Genomic DNA, 21,419 nt, shown 5'->3' with positions numbered 1-21,419 from the left:
TATGAGTAAACAAATGGATATAAATGTGAGAAATGTTATGAATACAGAAATAGTAAACAACTAATTGGATATATAGGGTGAGTGACAGTGAGAACTCAAGGATGGTAGTGAAATTGTAAACTTGAGTGACAAGATTCTGTTGTATTGACAGAAACAGGGAAATTCAGAAGAGTTATTGTGCATGAAAGATAATGAGTCAGTTCTGGATATGCTGAGTTTGGGATAATTTTGGGGTATTCATTGGATGATTAGAACATAGATGGTGACGTGGAATTGGAGCTCTGGAAAGACTGTGGCTGGAAATAGATTGGAATCCCAGGTAGGTTGAAAACAGAGAAAGAAAATTATAGACCAATCTCCCTAATGAATATTGATGCTAAAATCTTAAATAAGATATTAGCAAAAAGACTATAGAAAATCATCCTCAGGATAATAAACCACGATCAAGTAGGATTTATACCAGGAATGCAGGGCTGGTTTAATATTAGGAAAACTACCAGTATAATTGGCCATATTAATAATCAAATTAACAAAAACCATATGATCATCTCAATAGATGCAGAAAAAGCATTTGATAAAATCCAACATCCATTCCTATTAAAAACTCTTGAGAGTGAACTGGACTTTTCCTTAAAATAATCAGTAGCATCTATTTAAAACCAGTAGTAAGCATCATATGTAACGGGGACAAACTGCAACCATTCCCAATAAGATCAGGAGTGAAACAAGGTTGCCCACTATCACCGTTACTATTTAATATTGTATTAGAAATGCTAGCTTTGGCAATAAGAGTTGAAAAAGAGATTAAAGGAATAGGAATAGGCAGTGAGGAAACCAAATTATCACTTTGCTGATGATATGATGGTATACTTAGAGAACCCCAGAGACTCTACTAAAAAGTTATTAGGAAATAGATTGGAATGTCAATCCACAAATATTTATTAAGTGTCTTCTGTGTGCCAGGCACTGCTAAATGCCAGGGATTTAAAAAGAGGACAGTCCCTGTCCTCTAGAAGCTTATGATTTAATGTAGTGGACAATAAGCAAACAAATATATACAAAGCAAGTTTTATGTAGGATAAATAGACAATAACAGAGGGGAGGCAGTAGAATTAAGAAGGGTTGGGAAAGGTTTCCTATAAAAGATGGTATTTTAGTTGGGAGTTGAGAAGACAGGTGAATCAGGAAAGCAAAGTTAGGGAGAGAGAGCATCCCATGAGGAAGAATGAAAGGAAAGGGCTAAAGTTATTTATCAAACAATCACTGTCACATGATTGATGAGATAATGGGGAGTTAAGATATAAGAAGCCTGGTAAGATAGGAGGGGACTAAGTTGTTAAGGATTTTGAACACTTTTGGATTCTAGAGGAAGTAGGAAGTCACTGGAGTTTTTTTGAGTCAGGAGGATGACATGATCAGAGCTGCACTTTAGGAAAATCACTTTAAATGGAAGATACATTAAATGGACAGACTTGAAGCAGGCAGACCCTTAAGCAGGTTAAAGCACTAGTCTAAATGTGAGATGATGAGAGCCTGCACCAGAGTGCTGAGATTTTAAGAGTAGAGAAAGGGGCATACTCAAGAGACTTTTCAAAGTTAAAATTGACAGAACTTGGCCCCATGAATTGGATATGAGGAGTGAGAGACAGTGAAGAGTCATGATGAAAGCCTAAAAGACTGGCAGCATGATGTTGCCCTCTACAATAATAAGGAAGGGGAGAGAAAAGAGTTAAGGGGGAAGGGAGATAAATCAGTTTGGTTTTGGAATTGCTGAGTTTAAATTGTCTACTGGACATTTATTTTAAGTTGCCTGAGAGGAAGTTGGAGATACAAGATTGGAGGCCAACAGAATTTGGGGTAGAATAGGTAGATTTGTGAATTGTCAGCATAGAGATAGTATTTGAGATCATCAAGTGAAGGAGAAAATAGGAGGAACTGAGGACAGAACCCTGAGGAATCCCTGTGGTTATAGGGCAACAATTGGTAGGCAATAATTAAATTACTATGAGCTGATGAAATCACCAAGTAGAATGAGAAGAGAGTTGAGAAAGGATGCTCAGTTTGCATTTTGTGTGTGTGTGCACACACATGATGATCTAGCAAAGAAGACTGAAAAAGATGGGCAGACTAGAAAAGGACAGTTTATTTAATCAGTCACAAATCAGTGGCATTTTACTTATTTTCCAATTCTCTGTTGCTTTAAAAAGTGCTGATAAGGGTATTTTGTTATATATGGGTTCTTTCTATTTTCAAGATGCTTGAAGTATATGTTTAACAGTGCTATCTCTATGTCAAAAAGTATGGACATTTTAAGTCACATTATCATGATTCTAAATTGCTTTCCAAAATGACTGACCCAATTCATAGTTCCATCAACTGTCTACTTGTCATTTTTGATATAGTCATCACTGCCTCTTTTAAATTTTCATTTTTTTATAGGGTCATATATCTAGAACTTGTAAGGTATTCAGTACAACCCTTTTACTTTACATATGAAGAACATGACATCTGGAAGATTAAATGTAATGCAAAGTCAGATAGGAAGATTCCAAATCAGAATTTGAACCCAGGCTGACTTTAGGCCACTATTTCTCTTATTTAGTTATGGTACTTCCTATTAGTGAGTTAGAGTAGTCTTTCACGTGGTTGTCACTAGTTCTCAATTCTTTTTAGAGCTGTTTCTTCATATTCTTTGACTGCTTAGCCAGTGAACAATAAGCCATCACCTGTAGAAGGCATCATTCTCTGCCAGTAATTTATTTCAGGCTCACTCATCCATTGCAAATCAGTTCAACTTTTGATTATTTCCAATTCTGAATGGCTTCCCTAATTCCCTTTAGTTTTTTGAAGTTCTCCAGTGGTGGTCCTGCAATTGCAATGGCCATTTCTTTTACTCTGTTGGTTTATAGTTCATTTCATCTTGCTTATTTAAACTCACTGAGGGCAGTTAGGTATACTCTCTTGTCATATTTTCACTTATCTCAAGTTTGTTTCGTGTTAACCATTTTTGTTTTTTTTTTCCTTCATCTCCTTATAGAAGGTTATCCTGCAGAGTAAAAACAAACAACTGATAGACATAAAATAGTATTTTCTTCTTTTTGTTGTCTATTAATGTGTTTCCATTTTATACCGGTAGTGATTTTATCTCCTTTTCCTCTTATTTTCAGTAAGGAAACCTGAATTCATCATTTGTTTAGTCTTTCTGACATAGTTCTTCCAGCACTGACATTTCTATTCTTCACATATCTATCTTTGCTTTTGCCTTCTGTTCTTGTCTTTTAAAAATCTTATTTGGTTGATGTCATTTGTTTGTGTCTCTCTTAATGTGACTTAAATATTTTAGAAATTTAGTCTATAAGATTTACTTTGAACTCTTTGAAATAGACCTTTCTAAAATTCTAACATATATATCAGACACCCTTTCTTATCTATTATAAATACTAAGACAGCCTAGTATTCTAACTCTTCCTCTCAAAGTTCTGGTCATTTCTTCTTTAGCAACCAGTTCCTTTTTATTGGTTAGAATCAGATTAGATTAGAAGTTGGGGAACTGAAGATAGGAGGCCAATTAAGTGATGATGTTATGGACTAAGACATTTTGGAATAAGAGTTACAAATCCTAAAGGGATTTAAAAAGAATAAATGGTAGATATGAGGGATGTAGGAGACAGATAAATCAAGGATGATTCCAAAGTTTGTTAACCAGGAAAATCTAACAATTTTAACTAGAAAGTTTCCCTTTAGAAGGAAAATATATATGTATATGTATATAGTGTGTATGCATATATTAATTTACTTTCTTTGAAAATATATTTTTATTGTTGCCTTTTCCCCTTATATCACCAACATTTTCTTTCTAGTGTAACCTTCCCCCACTTCTCTTCATCAGCCTTCTTTCATAACAAAGATTTTTTAAAAGTAAGAAACAACAGTTCAACAAAACTAAATGGTACATTGGAAAAGTCTTATGTCTACAGTGTTTCACATCCCCATCTCTGCAAAGAATGAAGGGATACAAGAAAATTTATTTTGAATTTAGACTTCATTCTGTGTACAATTTTAAAAATATTTGACCCACATACATAGGTCAAATCCTGAGTCGTGGATTCATTTTGAAGGAAATAAAGTGACTTTTAGGCCATAAAAAGACGACTTTCCTTTTGAAACAATAATAGCAAACATTAAATCAGTGTTTACATTATATTAAACAGAATTAATTTACTAACGTCAGAATCTTAAAAATTCTTTTGGCTTTCCATCTTCAGATACATTTAGATTATACCATCTATCAAGTTTAATATATTTTTGAATTACAAAAACTTCCTCTTTATTCAAAGGATTTAAACAGAACAGAGATTACTTGAATAGAATGGAAAATTGCCATCAAACGAAAATGAAATTTCTCATACACAGCTGGGGGTGAAGAGGGAGGAGGGGGACAAATGGCAGCAATTATATAAACAAAGTTGTGATGAGTCTTTAGTCATTCTTTGTGCTTTGTTCATCGATCTAATATGCTCCTCTTGAGACAGAGCTTGCTATGGTTTTTGGAGGCAAAACTTAGCTGAAGTTACATCCATCAGAATACCCAACTGAATGGTGGCGGTGGCAACTTTTTTCAAGAAACAAAGAGGTATCTGCACTTTCAAACAGTCTGTTAAATATCCTCTAAATATCCCAAGTTAGAAACAAGAAGGCAATGCTATTAGCGGAAAGGTGTTAGCAGTTAAGGATAGTTGTGTACAACTTGGAACAGAAATGTCATGCTCCTTTATTTCTTAGACTTCTTGGGCAGTGGCCATTGGAATAGCAAGATATGAAGTTTTAGTTCATAGATCATATAATGGATCCATCCCTGACTTTGCTGGCTACTAAGGTTCCTCCAGTCAGATTCAGACAACAAGTAGATCTCAGGACCTAGTTTGGCTATGCCTTTGGGTAGCATGTTGTGCTGGTACTAGAGCTCCTCATCTTTATTATTTGTCTAAATAGTAAACTTATTTATGTGACATGTCAACTCCTCCTTGAGGACTCTCAACTTTGTGTTGCCAGCTGCCTAATAATAGCTATCCATATGCCTTTAATACTAAAGTATTAATAAATAAATGATACTGGTTTAGAATTAAACTCAGGACCAATATGACATTGGAATTTGATTATCAGAGCCAGAGTGACAGACAGACTTATAATTTGATTTAACATTTGAAATATCCTAGAAAAATATTCTGCATATAAATTTCTTTGGGCTTTCCCTTTATATCAGAGAAGTCTGAATTACTATAGTATTAAAAAATAAAATATTTTGATATTGTACAATACTATAAATATATTTTATGCATTTTGGAGTTTCTGAACGTTTTCTGTTATCTTCTGGTCTTTGTGTATTGTCTGTGGCTTCTGCAAAATGCACACAAAATTCTCATTTAATTTCTTATGCCAACGCACAATATATAGAAACTATGATGAGGGGAGTCATGATGTGGAAAGAATAATTGTAATATTATATTTTTGAAATTAAACTAGTAATCTCTTAACATTATTGTGTACTATATGGGGGAAAAACTTACTAGCTACTATGGTTAGAAGAAAGTTCTATGAGGAAGACCAGGTTTAAAAAAAGACTTGAAGGATTTGTTGTATCTCACAACACTAATAGAAATGTTTTATTTAAATCCTTTCTGAAATGATTATTACTTTTTAGTATACTTTCAACTTTGGGATTTTTTTTTCTTTTCATATATTGTACATTTTATTGAATATTTATAAGGATTTATTACTAATCTGGAGAGGTTGGAAAGAACACTGTCTATGGAAACAGAAGAACCCTGGTTTAAACTATGGACTTGCTGCTTATTGTCTGTATGACATTGGATAGGCCATCTGTACCTCAGTGCTTTGGTTTCTTTACATATAAAATGAAGAGATTGGAGTAGATAGCTTCAAAGGTCTCTTCTAGTTGTATATCTATCTTTTATTCATAGTTCATTTTTATATAATTAATTTTGTCTTACAAATAAGTTTGAATACAAACGCCCAGTTTATAGCTTTTGATGTGATTTTGAATGATGTGAAGAAAGACTAGTTTAGCAAAGGTCTTCACAGGGGAATTCTGAATTTGCTCAGTTTTTTTAAAGCCTTTTTAACACTCAAATTTCAACATATTCAATGTATTATTTCTATAATCATATTAATTGCTTAAATATGTTAGCATGATATTCACATTTTGGAGGTGAGGGAGATTTTTTTTAGCCTGGTTTAAAAAGCTTACTCTATTGGTGTAAGTTCATGTAGGTTAGTAGAAAGATTTAACACCTGGAACTCATTCACACTGGAATAGTCTTTTCTTGTAAAAAAGATAACTTATTTGAGAGCAACTGTTTTGGGGCTGTTTTCTTGTCATGAAGGTGCTTAGCCAGAGAACCATGTAATTTAGATCACAGTATTAAGATATCTCATGTAGGACTTCTTAAATTTTTTTCTACTCTTAATCTCTTTTTGCCTGAAAAATTTTCATGTGACCCTGGGTTTATATATGTTTGTGTGTTTATTTATATATATATACACATACATACATACATACATATATATACATATATATTATGCAGATCAAAATTTTACTAATGATAAATCAGAAATTCACAATCCCCACATTCAATTATAAGGCTCATATAAGATTATAACCTATAGTTTAAGGAGCTTTGGAATAGTGCAAAGAACTCTGACTTTGGAATGAAGGAATCTGGGTTGAAATTCCATTTTTGTTACTTACTATTTATATGACTTTGGGTAAGACATTTGGCTTTCATAGATCTCAACTTCCTCATCTGTAAAATGAACTATTTGGATTATGTAGTCATTGACTTTGAGTTCTGTAGTCCTATCTCTTAATGTATCACCAAGATCAAATCTATCCTGACGTTCAGAAAAATAAAGACAAATGTCTTCAGGAATCTGTATTGATTGTCATCATCTTATAAGTAAATTGTACAAACTATTTGGTAGTCAGTCAGCAAATATTTATTAAGCACCTACTATATTGTGAAGTGTTGGGGATACAAAGAAAGACAAAAAACAGTTTTTGACCTTGAGGAGCTCGCAATCTAATGGGGGAGACAATAGGCAAATAACTATACACACACACACACACACACACACTGAATATACAACATAGAGGAAATAATTAAGAAGGAATGCATTAGAATTAAGAGGGATAGGGAAAAGTTTGCTGTGGAAGGTAAGATTTTATCTGAACTTTGAAGGAAGGCAGGGTAATCAGGTTGTAGAGATGAGGAAGGGGAAGGAATGGACAATTAATGAAAATAACTGGAGTTAAGAGATGAAATGTCTTGCTTCAGGAACAGCAGAGGACTGGTTTGAAAAATACATGTATGGGGGTGGCATAGAGGATTTAAAATATAAGAAGATGGGAAAGATAAGAAGGGACTAGATTATGAAGAGCTTTGAAAGCCAAGTGAAATATTTTATATTTGATCCTGGAGGTGAAAAGAGACTATTGGAGTTTATTGAGTTGGTGATTGGGATGACATGGTCAGATTTGTGCTTTAGGAAAAATAATTTTGATGTCTCTAGTAGAGAATGAAAGTAATGGGGGGAGAGGGGGAGAGATTTGTGGCAGGAAGATTAACCAATAGGCTATTGGAACAGTTCTAGGTGTGAAGAGCAATGGCAATATCAGAAGAATGATGAAGACACATTGGATAGATGTTGCAGAGGTGAAATCGATGGACTTTGGCAATAATTGGATGGGGGTAAGACAATGGAGAGTTGAGGATGACATCTGAGTTATAAGCCTGGTAGATTGGGAAGATTATAGGATTCCTAACAGGGGTAGGATTATTATAGTGTACCACATAACCAGACTATACAACTATATTTGAAAGTACAAAATTTCAGTTAGTGATCATTGGCACTTCTTCTTTTATATCCTAAGCAAAAATAACACCTATTGTTTAGCTCCTCAAATAACTGTTCGATAGCTTCACTTCCCTTCATTGCAGTTGAAGTAGAGCTTGGCTTAATCAAATCTTCCTGCCTCTAAGACTGCTGTATTTGTTACACCATGTTCCTTTTTGCACTTCTTTTTTCCTTATAATATGATCAGAGAACTATATTTTGAATTAAAGGATCCTGTTTATTTCAAGTTCATATCCAAAAAAAGAATATTCATGTTTGGAGACAATATATTCAACAGGTGTTCTTCACTTGATGTTTGAAGAATTCTAATGATACCATTATCTGCTAAAAAAAAAAAAGTCTTTCAATTTTGGAATTCTAGCTATCACAAAATATTTGGTTTGTATCAAATGTTATGTCTGCTTCTTTTTAACTTCAACCCTTCTGCTGATTTTATGGACCAAGAAACTTCATTCCTAGGTATTCTGGGATTAAGCAGAACAAGTTGATTCCCTTTCCCAACTCTAGATTCTTGAAAGATAGCTTTTATGTGGTTTGAATTCTAAATTTTCACTTCTCCAGGGTAAACATCCATCTTTCCTTCAATATCCTCTCATGGCATGACCTTGAGGCCCTTCACCATCCTGGTCACCTTCTGTTGCAGTGTAGTTTTGTCAATTCCCTTCCTAAAATAAGAAAAAAAAAAACCTTGAATTAAGATAAATATTGCCGATGTGGTCTCACCAGTACAATGGGACTATGCCAAAATTTCTCACCTTGCTGCTCTTTTCATGTGATTTCTTAAAGATTTCAGGTAATTTCTTTACAAAATTGAGTGGCTTTTTCTTCAACTTTCTTGAACTTTCTGTACTTTTTGATACTATTGACCAAACTTCCTCAAGAGAACTTTAATACTGCTCTCTTGGTTCTTTTTCCTGTCTTACCACTCCTTAGCTTTTCTTGATAGATCTTCCTTTAGCTCTTGACCCATGAGTTCCAGTGATTTTCAAGACCCTAATTTTGCTTTTTTTTTCCTCCCCTGGTGATCTCACCATCATGAATTCATTTATTGTCTCTTAATGTCTTTTGAAAATTTGAACAATAGTTCTCTTTACAACTTATCTCTTGAGTAATCTGGCCTATATTTCTGTCTAGCCTTAATTTCTTTCCTGATCTTCAATTCCATATTTCCAGTTGCTAAGCTAAAAAATTTGAAATTTTGTGATTCTGTGAATTCATCCCTTTATACTTAGGACTTCTGAGTCCAGACCTTTATAAGATCTTATTTAGAATTCTTTAATGTATTCTTATTGATCTTTGCCTTTTAGCTTATTTCTTCTTTACTTTGTCCTTCCAAATAAGGCTTTTTTTATGTTTTGATTTTATTTATTTAGTATGTACTCATTATATTTAAAGTATTTCTTTTATATTTGTTTTTAAAACTTTTGAGTTCTATATTCTGTTCCTTATCCCCATCATCTCCCATTAATAAACCACATATGAAGTTATGCAAAATATTTCCATAAAAGTCATGTTGTAAAAGAAAACTTAGATCACCCACCCTCATAAGAAAAAAACCCCTCAAAAAATAAAATTAAAAAGAGAAAGAGAATAATTCATTCTGTATTCACGCACAGTTTCTTTACTAGAGACAGAAATTTTCATCATAAGTCCGTCAAAGTAGTTGTGATTTATTGTACTTCTCAGAATAGCAAAGTCGTTTACAGCTGGTCATCCAGAACATTGCTATTACTTTGTAAACAATATATTTCACTTTGTTTGAGTTCATGGAGGCCTTTCCAGGTTCTCCCCATCCCCCAGAGCATCCTGCTCATCATTTCCCATAGAACAATAAGATTTCATGACAATCATATACCATCATTTATTTAGCTATTCCCCAATTGATGAGTTTCCTCTCAGTTTCTAATTTTTTGCCCTGAGAAGAGAGATGCTACAAATATTTTTGAACATATAGGTCCTTCCTTTTTTTTTTTTTTAAATTTCTTTTAGTAGTCATGCCTTGTAGTGGTATGTTAGGTCAAAAAGATGTATGTGAATTTATAGTTTTTTGAGCATAGATGATATTTTTTGATCATTTATTAATTGGGGCATGGCTCTTATCTTTTATAAATTTGATTCAGTTTTCTCTGTGAAATGAGGCCTTATCAGAGAAACTTGATTCAAGATTCTTTTTACAATTACTATTGCTACCTCTATTTCCCCCCATTCTCTTCTATCTCTCCTTCCATCCTGTCCCTCCTCAAAAGTGTTTTGCTACTAATCACTCCCTCCCACAATATGCCCTCTCTTTTATCACCCTTCCCCCCTTCCCATTTCCCATTCTCCTCCTACTTTCCTCAGGATAAGATGCCCATATTGAGTGATTCTGTTATTTCCTCTTTCAGCCAATTTTGATGGGAGTAAGGTTCACTCACTCTCTCCTCTTTCTGTTCCCCTCTACTGGAGAAGCTTTTTCTTGCCTCTTTTATGACAGATAAACCATTCCACTTCTCTGTTTCCCTTTCTCCCAGTATATTCCTTTCTCACCCCTTAATTTCATTTTTTTAGATATTATTTCATATTCACCTCATACCTGTGCCCTCTAACTATATACTCCTTCAAACTGCCGTAATGAGAAAGTTCTAATGAGTTACAGATGTCATCCTCCTATGTAGAAATGTAAACAAACTAACCTTATTAAAGGCCCTTTTGTAATCACTTTTCTGATTACCTCCTTGTGCTTCTCCTGAGTCCTATAATTGAAAATCAGATTTTACATTCAGGTCTTTTTGTTATGAATGCTTGAAAATCCTCTATTTCATTGGTTGGTTTACCTTTTTTGCCTGAAGAATTGTAGAGGGCCAGAACTTGAAACAAGGTGTTAACTCAGTGAAATTGATGAGATGATGGTTCTCTAGTATACATATACTTAGTACTTAGCATGGTGATGCAATGGTTCTCTAGTTCATACATATTCAGTATGCTGTAATGATGTAATTATAATAAGGTATTTAAGAGCTGAGAAGGACCGGAAATGAGATATTCTATTTTTGATCATCCTCCTGGCGGCTCTCCTCCCTCCTGCCTCCTGCGCTCCTCCACTAAGATCAAGATTGGGCCAGACTAAAGACTCTAGACTCTATTTCTGACCATTTTCATGGTGTCTATCCTGCTGAGACCAAGGCCTGTCCAAAAGAGCTCAAGAAAGCTAGCCTGGACATTGCAAAGGACTATATTCAGTTTTGCTGGGTAGGTGATTCTTGGTTGTAGTCCTAATTCCATTGCTCTCTGGAATATCGTAGTCCAAGCCTTCTGATCCTTTAATGTAGCAGTTGCTAAATCTTATATTATCCTAACTGAGGCTTTACTGTACTTGAATTGTTTCTTTCTGGATGCTTGCAGTATTTTCTCCTGCGCCTGGTAGTTCTGAAATTTGGCTATAATATTCCTGAAAGTTTTCATTTTGAGATCTCTTTCAGGATGTGATCGGTGGATTCTTTCAATTTCTATTTTACCCTCTAATTCTATATCAGAACAGTTTTCTTTGATAATAATTTGAAAGGTGATATCCATGCTCCTTTTTTTTTGATCATGACTTTCAGGTAGACCAATAATTTTTAAATCATCTCTCCTATTTCCAGGTCAGTTGTTTTTCTGATGAGATGTTTCACATTTTTTTTTCTGTTTTTTCATATATATTTTTTTTGTTTTGCTTTATTGCATCTTGATTTCTCATAAAGTCATTAGCTTCCATTTGATCAATTCCAATTTTTGAGGAATTATCAGTTTTGTTTTTTTAAGGCATTTTTCTCTTCCTCATTAGCTTTTTGTACCATTCTCAATTCTTTTCCTAATTTTTCCTTCATATCACTTATTTGATTTCAAAATCCATAGCCTAAGCTCAATCCTTATTTATTTATTTATTTATTTTTGGAGGCTTTGGATGTAGGAGTTTTGATTTTATCTTCTTCTAAACGTGTGATTTGATTTTCCTTGGCTCCATACTTTCTATGGTCAGAAACTTTTTTGTTGTTGTTGTTGTCTGCTCATTTTCCTAGTCTCTTACTCAGCTTTTAAATCTGTAAAAGTAGGACTCTGTTTCCAGAGTGGAGAGTGCACTGTCCCAAGCCACAGGGATTTTATGCAGCTATTTTCAGAAATTTTTCTAGGGACCTGACCATAAGCACTCTTTTCTGCCCTGGAACTGTTAGGAGTATTTCTCCTGGACTCCCTCCCTGTTGCCACAGACCTTTTCTGCTGACCTTCTAAGCCCTCTTTGTTGTCTCTGGGTTGAGAGGTCTGGAAGTTACAGTGCTGCTGCTGATTCATGGGGCTGTAGACCTGTTCCTGCTTTATTGGTGTTAGGCTGAGTGAGGCTGCATGCTGGACTCCCACCTTGGAGTCTCAGATGTTTTTTGACCTTCCGAGGTGTCTTCAGCTGGAAAAATGTTCTACTTTGTTGTTTTGGATGTTCTGATGCTCTAAAATTTGTTTTAGAATCATTACTTACAGGAATTTGAAGTGATTTGGTGGAGAGGTTGGGTGAGTTTCTGCTTTTACTCAGCCACTTACTTCTACTTCCCCCCAAATAAATGTCTTTAAAACACTGGTCTGATTATCTTATCCTGATCGCAAATCCTCAATGTCTCTCTATCTTCTCTAGGATAAAATACAGACTTGTCTTAGCATTCAAATGAATTTTTTTGCCTCATTTCATTACTTGTGGATTCATACTTAGTGTTCTGTCCAAAGTGGACCAACATCCTGTCTCCTGTCACTGTGTATTCAAATTACTCATTCCCCCATACCAGGAATTCATTTCTTTTATTCTCTGTCTTTTGAATTTTTTTTCCTTCCTTCAGTTCAGGTGACCTTTCTCTGTCAAATTTTAACATGTTTGTGGACTTGCTAATGTTCTTTTATCCTTCAAGTGATCTTTGATTATATTGACTTGTTTCAGATTGACACTAATAATACATATAGAGCATTATATGTAAACTTATAGACCAAGTAAATCAACATATTTCTGAAGGATACCAGCATTCATATATTGGGAGTAGTCTTATTTGTTCCTTCCTTGCTTGGCAGGTACTTCTCTTGGCCATAAAGGGTCATACTCTCTAGAGTTATATTTCAATGGGTAGCTATTACTTCCTTTATTTTCACTGTATTCTGTGCAAGTATAAGAAGGGATTTTTCAGAAATGGTGCCAGCAACTTAATTATTCTTAAATAATATTTACAATGTATCATTAAAGATGAATTCCTGTAAAAATACAAAAAAAATTTTGGCAAACTCACACAGTTCCAGAATCTGAAACTTGAAGAGCTTTCCAAAGAGCTCTTGCCCAAACTATCTATACCTGGAAAGAAATCCCCATATATAATAACAGAGGTGATGAATAGTTAATCCAACACTTTCTTGAGTAGCTGTAGGATTTTCCTACATTTCCCCATATAGTTCCTTTTGCTTAGGGACAGCTCTGATTGTTAAGAGTTTTTTTATGACAAACCTAATTTACCTCTATGCAATTTCCAAAAATTGTTCCTAATCTGGCTCTCTGGATCTGAATAGAAGTCCTATCTTTCTGTATAGCATTATTTGTTTCTTGATAAAGAGAATACAATAGTATAAAGTTTTAAGTCATTCCTGCCCAATAATCTAGTCAGAGCTGTGTAGATTCTAAGTACAGATAGGAGATAATACTCAGATTTATATAGCTTCAACTCCTTTTTCTCTCCCCCTTAAACAGAATGCTAAGAAAAATAGTTTGTAATTTCAAAGAACATTTGTAAGAGGAAAGGTGAAAAATATGACTGATGTAGAATCAGAATCTGATGTGGAAGGGTCCTAGGAGCCATATTGTTGAATATATATTGAACAGGAAAACACATCTGCAGTATTTCAAGTAGTGATCCAGATTTTACTTGAATATCTTGAATGATTGGGAAATCACCAACTCCTTTATTCTGTTCTGATGAGACTTATGTTCAATTCTGTATGCCTCATTTTAAATAAAGACATTGATAAGCTGGAGAACAATAAGTTGAAATAAGTGTATCAAAGGACCTTTGACATATGAGTATCAGTTGAGAAAACTTGGGTGATTTAGCCTGGAGAAACCAGTTTTTGGTGGAGAGGAAGTAACCATAATGATTATCTTCAAGTTTTTGAAAGTCTATCAAATCAAAAAAAAGCTTGGATTTGTGTATGACACTAGAGCAAAGAATTAGGAGCGTATATGAAAATTATAAAAAATTGAGTTAATAAGAAAAACTTTCTATTAGAACTGTCTCAAAGTGGAATTGGTTGGTTTTGGAGTTGGTTAGAATGGGCTGTTTCTGTAGGGGGTTAGTTGGTCTTCCTTGAAAATATTTAAACAGAGACTGGATGATCACTTTTCAGGCATATTATATAAGGAAAAATATCCTTTTGGGTATTAGTTGAATTATATGGGTATTGAGGTCCCTTCCAACTCTAAATTCTGTGATTCTTGAGATAGCACTTAGGAAGAGAGCTCTATTAGCAAATTTTTCTTTCCTAAGTCCTAAAGCGTTCTGATTTTTCCACATTGTTTTGACTTTTGGGATAAAGCAGGACAAATCCCTCTTTGATATGACAACCCTTCAGATACTTGAAGACTGCAATCATGTCTCCCCTAAGATTTTCTTTTCTAGGATAAACATCTCTAATTTTTTAACCAGTTGTGATATGTGATCTTGGGATTTTGTATCTTCCTATTACTAGTAATACTTTGGCTAAAATTTTAAAAAAATTTGCAACTTTGCCAAGTATAGTTACCTGTATAACTATATCTATATGTGTGTGTATATGCATATATATATAACTATATAAAAGTGTGCTTTTGAAATTATAATGAAAATTTAAGCTACAGTGGAAGTATAACTGACACGGTTTTCATAGCATTTGATTGCTTCTAGTTCATTCTTCCCATGCCTTACATGGAATTTTTGGAATGGAAATGACCCAGAAAAGCTGTGGAGATCTGGAAAACCCTACATGTTCATGAAAGCGTCTATTTATCTTGACTTGTTTTAATATTATTACTTTTCTCTCAGTCACTCATCCTAGAAATTTTGAAATCATTTTTGATTCTTTATGTTTCCTTCCTACATATTTCATTATATTAGTCAAAGTCTACTTATACTTACATAATTTTTCTCTTATCTGCTGCCTCCTTTACATTCCCACTACCAACATCTTGCCTTGGACCTTTTTTCTTTTAATCTCATGCCCAGATTGTTGTTAATTGTTGTAACTGATTTCTCTTTCAATAGTTTCCTCTTCCATTCATTCTATTCTATACTTAGCTGCCAGCTTAATCTTGGAAATTCATAATATTACAGGATGTCACAATTGATTGAGACCATCTTGGTATCTAGTTTAATTCCATTTTGAATCCAGGTTGATCACTAATCTAATACTCTGCTGCATTTTATCAGTGCAGAACTTAATTATTTCTCCTTTTCTAAAGAAAATAAACAAACAAAAACAAGAAAAAACTTGTAGCAAAGACTCCAGAGTCCTTATCTTGAAATTTATGGCTCCTCTCCACTCATGAACTCTTCTCTCCCCTTTCTATATTTTAGAATATAGAAATTCCTCCTTTCTATATTTTACACTGTAGCCAGTTTTCCCATTCATTATATTCATTCTACTGCATGTGTTTTCTCTTGCTGTTCCTCATGCTTGAAAAGATCACCTGTCTGGAATAAAAATAATCCTTTGTATTTCCATACCCCTTGAAGGTTTACTAAATACCTCCCTTACAATAATCCATGAAATTGACAGTTTGAGTATTAGCATTCTTATTTAATTTTATTTCTGTTTTGATTTTTGACAAATACTCTAACCATGAGCATTTCTAAATAGGAAGAACAGAAAAATTTCGTTTATGTAAAACTTGTTTTTGTTGAAGTTCAAATGCTTATCAGCTTTATTTTGAAATGCTTTCTCTTCTTCTGTCCATTAATCTCTAGATATTCTTTCTTTTCTGGAATTGCTTTCTTTAATTCTAATACTTTCCCCCAATTAAAACAAAAACAAAAATAAAACCCAAAAAACCTCTATCTTTGTAACAAGTTAGCATAACTCAAATTAGACAAATCCATATGTTGTGGATGTCTGAACATGTATGTTTCATGCTGTACTTATAGTCCATAATGTATTTGTTAAGAAATGCCTGGTTTGGGTTGTGTGATTCATCACTAGGCCTTTGGAGTTATGGTTGATCAGAGCTTTTAAAATCTTTCAAAGTTCTTTTTCTTTGCAATGTTTCAGTCATTGTTAAGTTGAAGCTCACTTTACTTTTTATCATTTTATTGAGGTTCCTTTTGAAATTGTCCATTTCATAATTTCTTAATAGCACTGTAATAATATTTCATTAACATTCATATACCATAATTTGTTCAACCTTTCTCCAGTTGATGGACCTAACTTCTTCCCGCCCCTTAGTTTCTGATTGTTTCAACAAAATGCACTAATTATGAGTACTTTTATACATATAGGTTTTTTCCCCCCTCTGTCTTTTATTATTTAGTGGCATATATTAGAACTTCCTGGCAGTCTCCACACTATGCTACCTCTAGTTGGGCTACCATCTCCATTCTTTCTTGCCAGAAAATGAGCCGTGGGGCCTTTTAGGATCCAGATCTCCACAGCTTTTCTGGGCTATTTCCATTTCATACTATATCCATGTATACTTTTCCAGATTGCTTTAATAGCCATTCCAGATCTCCTTAATATATTCGTTTCTTCCATTTGAATGTTGTAAGCATCACAAGGGTAGAGTCTTCTTTGCTTATATTTATACTTAGAAGGCTTAGGACTATGCCTGACACATATCAAGTGCTCAGTAAATATTCTATCTCTTTATCATAGTCTGTCTATCTGTCATCATCATTTTTCTAAAAGTATTACTGAGGCAAAGGATATCATGCATAGTTGAGTATAGTTTTGGTTTAGTTCCAAATTACTTTCCAGAATGGATGGAGATTTCAAAGCCTCTCCAACAAATTATCATTTTCCTATTTTGCTGTCTGATGAATGTGAGATAGAACCTCAAATTGTATTTTAATTTAAGTTTTTCCTATTAGTGATCTGGAACTTAAAAAAAAATGATTGTTGATAGCTTGCTTTTCTTCTTTTAAAAATTGCCTATTCACATCCTTTAACCTGAGTCTCCTTATTTTACAAATGTAACTTGCTCAGTATCAAACAGTTACTAAATATTCTATCTGGGGACTCAAACTTAGCCCTCTTGATTCAGAATTACAGAATCAAGAGACCTTAAAGGTCAATGTAGTCTAATTCAGTACTGAAAAAGAATCTATTTTGCAATATATCTAACAGTTTTTCTAGGCTTTGCTTGAAGACTTGTCATGGGGAGAACCCATTATCTCCCTAATTCACTCTGAATAAGTGGTTTTGGGTGCCTTCATTAGGTAAATTTTTTCTTTGTGTCAATTCTAAATTTGCATTTTGCAGCTTCACAAAATCAATATCATGATTCTAGCTTGAAGCCACTTTTCTACACTGTTGAAATCTTATATATTCTTTATGTTCTATTTGAAATGATGAATGCTGTATTCTCTATGAAGTTGTATCATCCCCTTTATGAGTATAAATTCCTTGAGGTCAGAGACTATTATTTTTAATTTTTGTCTCCTACTTGTGTTGTAGATGCTTAATAAATGTTTACTGAATTAAAATTCTGTCTAGATGTGCCTCAGTTTTCCTTTATGCTAGGCACCTAATGAAAGCGATTTTTCTTTCTATATGTTTTCCTAGTGCTTTGTTCATTTTCCTTTGTTTCTTTCTTTTATTAAATACTAGTATTAGTATCTCCTATATAACATTATAAATTACCCTGAAGGCAGACACTTTCAAAAAAGTAGACTTCGTCTGACCTTTTAGAATCTATGGAATATCATAGATCCATGATACATTTTTGAATGAGAGTCCAAATACTGAAATAGACAGTTCAGTGATATGATCCTTTAGGTAGTTACTAGCAGCATGGCAGAGTTGGGGGAAAAACCCTGGACTAGGGAGTTAGAAAACTTGGATTTGGATACCTGTTCTGTTACTATCTGTGACACCTTGGACAAATCACTTTATCTCCACATCATCAGATGTTTTGAAAATTTACATTAATCCATCAATTATAATAGTTTGATTTTGCTCTAAACTATACACAATTTATATTGTAGATTATGAATAATTTTTCAGTCTTAAATTGTGCTGACATTGCAAAATATGCCTGACATATTCAAGGCTATACATGTATCACATAAAAACTATATGCAATCCAATTTTATTATCAGTATGAAATTAAGAGGTTACTACTCTTAATTTGATATCAAATGATGGTATGTTAGATTATAAGAGAAATAGATAACTTTAAAAAATGTATCAGGAAAGTAAGCTTTTTTATTAGTGATTTATTGTGTTTTAAACTATTCTAGAAGTCATATGAACAATTTATAATCTAAATCTACTCTTGACATAACTTACAGGCCAATTTCATCATTGTCACTTAACATACAGTTTATATAAAATGGTAGAACAGTCTAATTGGGATACAGAATACCTAAATTCATTATATGTCATATTTGTTATAATTTACATTGGGCTGGTACAAGAATACTGAATCAAATGCTGTATAATGAGTAATATAGTGAGATGAAGGAACTTAATAAGAAATAAAGTTAACAGTCAGTCAGCTAGCAATTATTAAGCTTCTGCAACGTTCCAGGCACTGCTAAACACTACAGGCATAACGAAAAGGGGAAAAAAATCCTGTTCTCAAGGAACTCACAGGCAATTGAAGAAGATGGCCACATAAAAAGTGTACAGATATGATATATACAAGATAAATTGGAAATAGATTTAGAGGTTAGGCCCTAAGGTTAAGAGTTTGGAGAATATTTCTGGTAGAAGATGCGATTTTAACTAAATTTTGAAGGAAGTCACAGGTGGAGATGAATAATGAGAGGATTCCATACATGGAGGAAAGTCAATATTCAAGGAACATGAAGGGAGACCATTATCTTTGAATCACAATGTATGTGAAAGAGAGCAAAGTATAAGGAGTCTAGAAAGGTAAGAACATATGAAATTATGAAGGGTTTTCACCAAACAGAATTTTATATTTGATCATAGTTGTAAAGCTGGGCAGTGTTGGAGTTTCCCGAATGGGGATATATGTGACATGATCAGATCTGTACTTTAGCAAGTACAATTTAACAACTAAATGGAGAAAAGATGAGAGAAAGGAGAGAGTTGAAGTAGGCAGATGGAACTGTAGGCTACTGAAGTTGTCCAAGAGTGAGGTGATGAGGGCTATTGCCAGTCTGGTGACAATGTCAGAGGAGAGAAAGGATGATAAGGGGACTTTGAGAGATATTGTGAAGGTAGACTGATTGGATATAAGGGATGAAAGAGAGTATATAGTCAAAAGATGACATCCCATTTGTGAGGCAGGGTGACTGGGAGGATAATGGTATCTCTAAAAGCAGTTAGGATGTAGAAGGGAAGGAAGATAAGTTTTGGTTTGGGCATGTTGAATTTAAGATGGCTGTGGGACTCCTAGTTGGCAATTGGAAGTACAGGACTGGAGGTTGGAAGAAAGTTTAGGGCTAGACAAGTAGATTGTCGAGTCATTTGCCTTGAGATGATAATTTAAATTATATGAACTGTTGAAATTACTAAGTGAAATTGTATAGACAAAGAATAGGAGCAAGAAAAATATATTTTGATGTAATACAAATAATTGTAAATAAATTGCAGATGATTTTATTTCATAGTAAAGAATAGACCAGATTAAACAATAACAATACCCAGCACATTCCATGAATAATATCTACCACTCTTGTAGGCTCTTTATTTTTAATCCATCTTTGATTTCAATCACCTTTCTTGGTCTTTACACCATTATCTCAAACATTTGATCAGTTACCAAATTCATACTTAACATAGATCACAGATTTAGAATGAGAAGGGAATTTAGACCCTTCCCAATGTTTATCACATTAGACTTCTTTACTCCCAGTGTAATAACTTTAGTTTTCTGATATAATATTGAGATAACCTCTTTATTGGTCTTTCTGTCTTTAGTCTTTCTTCTTTTAATTGATCTTCCCCAGCTGTGCCTGAGTAATTTTTCTAATGTACCATTCTGATTGTTACTCTTCTTTTTAAAAACCTTGAATAGCCTGCCAAGTGCAATATAAATCCCTCATTTTAGTATTCAAAGCATGTTCCTTTAGTATACAAAACATATGTCATCATCATCATTATCAATAACATACAGTGCTTTAAGTTTGGCAAAAGTCTTGCTATTTATCTCATTTGGTTTCACGGTAGTTTTATGAGTTAAATCTTAAAAGGATTATTATTTTCATTGTACATATGAGAATATTGAGTCTGGGGTAAGGTAAACAATTATGTTATAGCTGGTAAATGTTGAAGATGGACTTTAAACCTCACCACATCTCCTTATTTCAAATGTAGCATTATTATCACTTATTTTAAGTTTACTATTTTGCTTTTCTATCTGCGTAACTTATCTCATACTCTTCTTCAGATTTTCTCCCCGCCAGTCATACTGCTGCCCCATTTTCATTCTGCTATCTTTTGTGCCATGGTTTATGACATCTCATTGCTTTTTTGTGGAAGTTCCTTTCTTCAAGATCAACTTGAAAGTCATTTCCTCGAAGAAGCTTTCTCCTCCTGTTGTTGAAAGTGATCTTCCCTCTCACATTTCTCATACTTGTTACCTGGCCCCATTCTTTTGTGCTCATCTTTCTCTTGTATCAATTATTTGTATTTGCCTTTCCCAACATTATAGAGAAAGTTTTTTGGAAGTGGGGTCTTGTGTCATATTTATTCATTTTGTGTCCTGAATACCTAGCATGATTTCTCATACATAGTAGGTACATAATTGTTTGTTTAATTGAATTGAAAGTTGTACCATAGAAGTCTTATAAAGGCGAAGTTATAGACAATTCTTTAAGAAACAGTATTTTCTGTTTTTGTTAATATGGAAAACAATACAAGTCATATATTGAGGCTTTTCAATCACACTGGCATTTGTGAGTGAAATAGATTCATTTTTCCTAAGTAAGTTTTAATTTCTTGAAGGCAAGTAGGTTGCCCTCTCTTAAATTTTCAAATAATTGAATGTGGGTGTTTGGCTGAGCAAAATTTTCTGTGACCTTTCAAAAATTCAACTTTTATAAAGTAACTCAAAAGTCTTAGTGCCATTTAAAGCTTTAACAGTGAAGTATGCTGAATATCTCAAAAGCTATTATTACAATTTAAAGTGCAATAAGGCATGTGGGACACTCTGCATAGATAAGGATCTTCTGAAAATCAAGGTCAATATACCAGCATTTTTATGTATCTACATAATAAATATATCTTTGAATTGAAACACTGCCTTAATTTTTTCTTGAATGCACTTATTTTTGTTATGTGATTTA

The 21,419-nt window shown here is 33.6% G+C and overlaps 1 protein-coding gene and 1 pseudogene across 2 annotated transcripts in view; one reads left to right on the top strand and one right to left on the bottom strand.

The window, feature by feature from the left end:
* The window catches only part of CHD7 (chromodomain helicase DNA binding protein 7), a 226,721-nt gene that overhangs the window by 23,514 nt on the left and 181,788 nt on the right, over positions 1 to 21,419 (top strand). The window lies entirely within an intron of this gene.
* On the bottom strand, positions 4,772 to 5,012 carry LOC127543831 (cyclin-dependent kinases regulatory subunit 1-like; annotated as a pseudogene).

Source organism: Antechinus flavipes, chromosome 1 (assembly GCF_016432865.1).
Source record: "Antechinus flavipes isolate AdamAnt ecotype Samford, QLD, Australia chromosome 1, AdamAnt_v2, whole genome shotgun sequence".
Classification (NCBI taxonomy): domain Eukaryota; kingdom Metazoa; phylum Chordata; class Mammalia; order Dasyuromorphia; family Dasyuridae; genus Antechinus; species Antechinus flavipes.
This window is presented reverse-complemented; position numbering and strand designations above follow the sequence as displayed.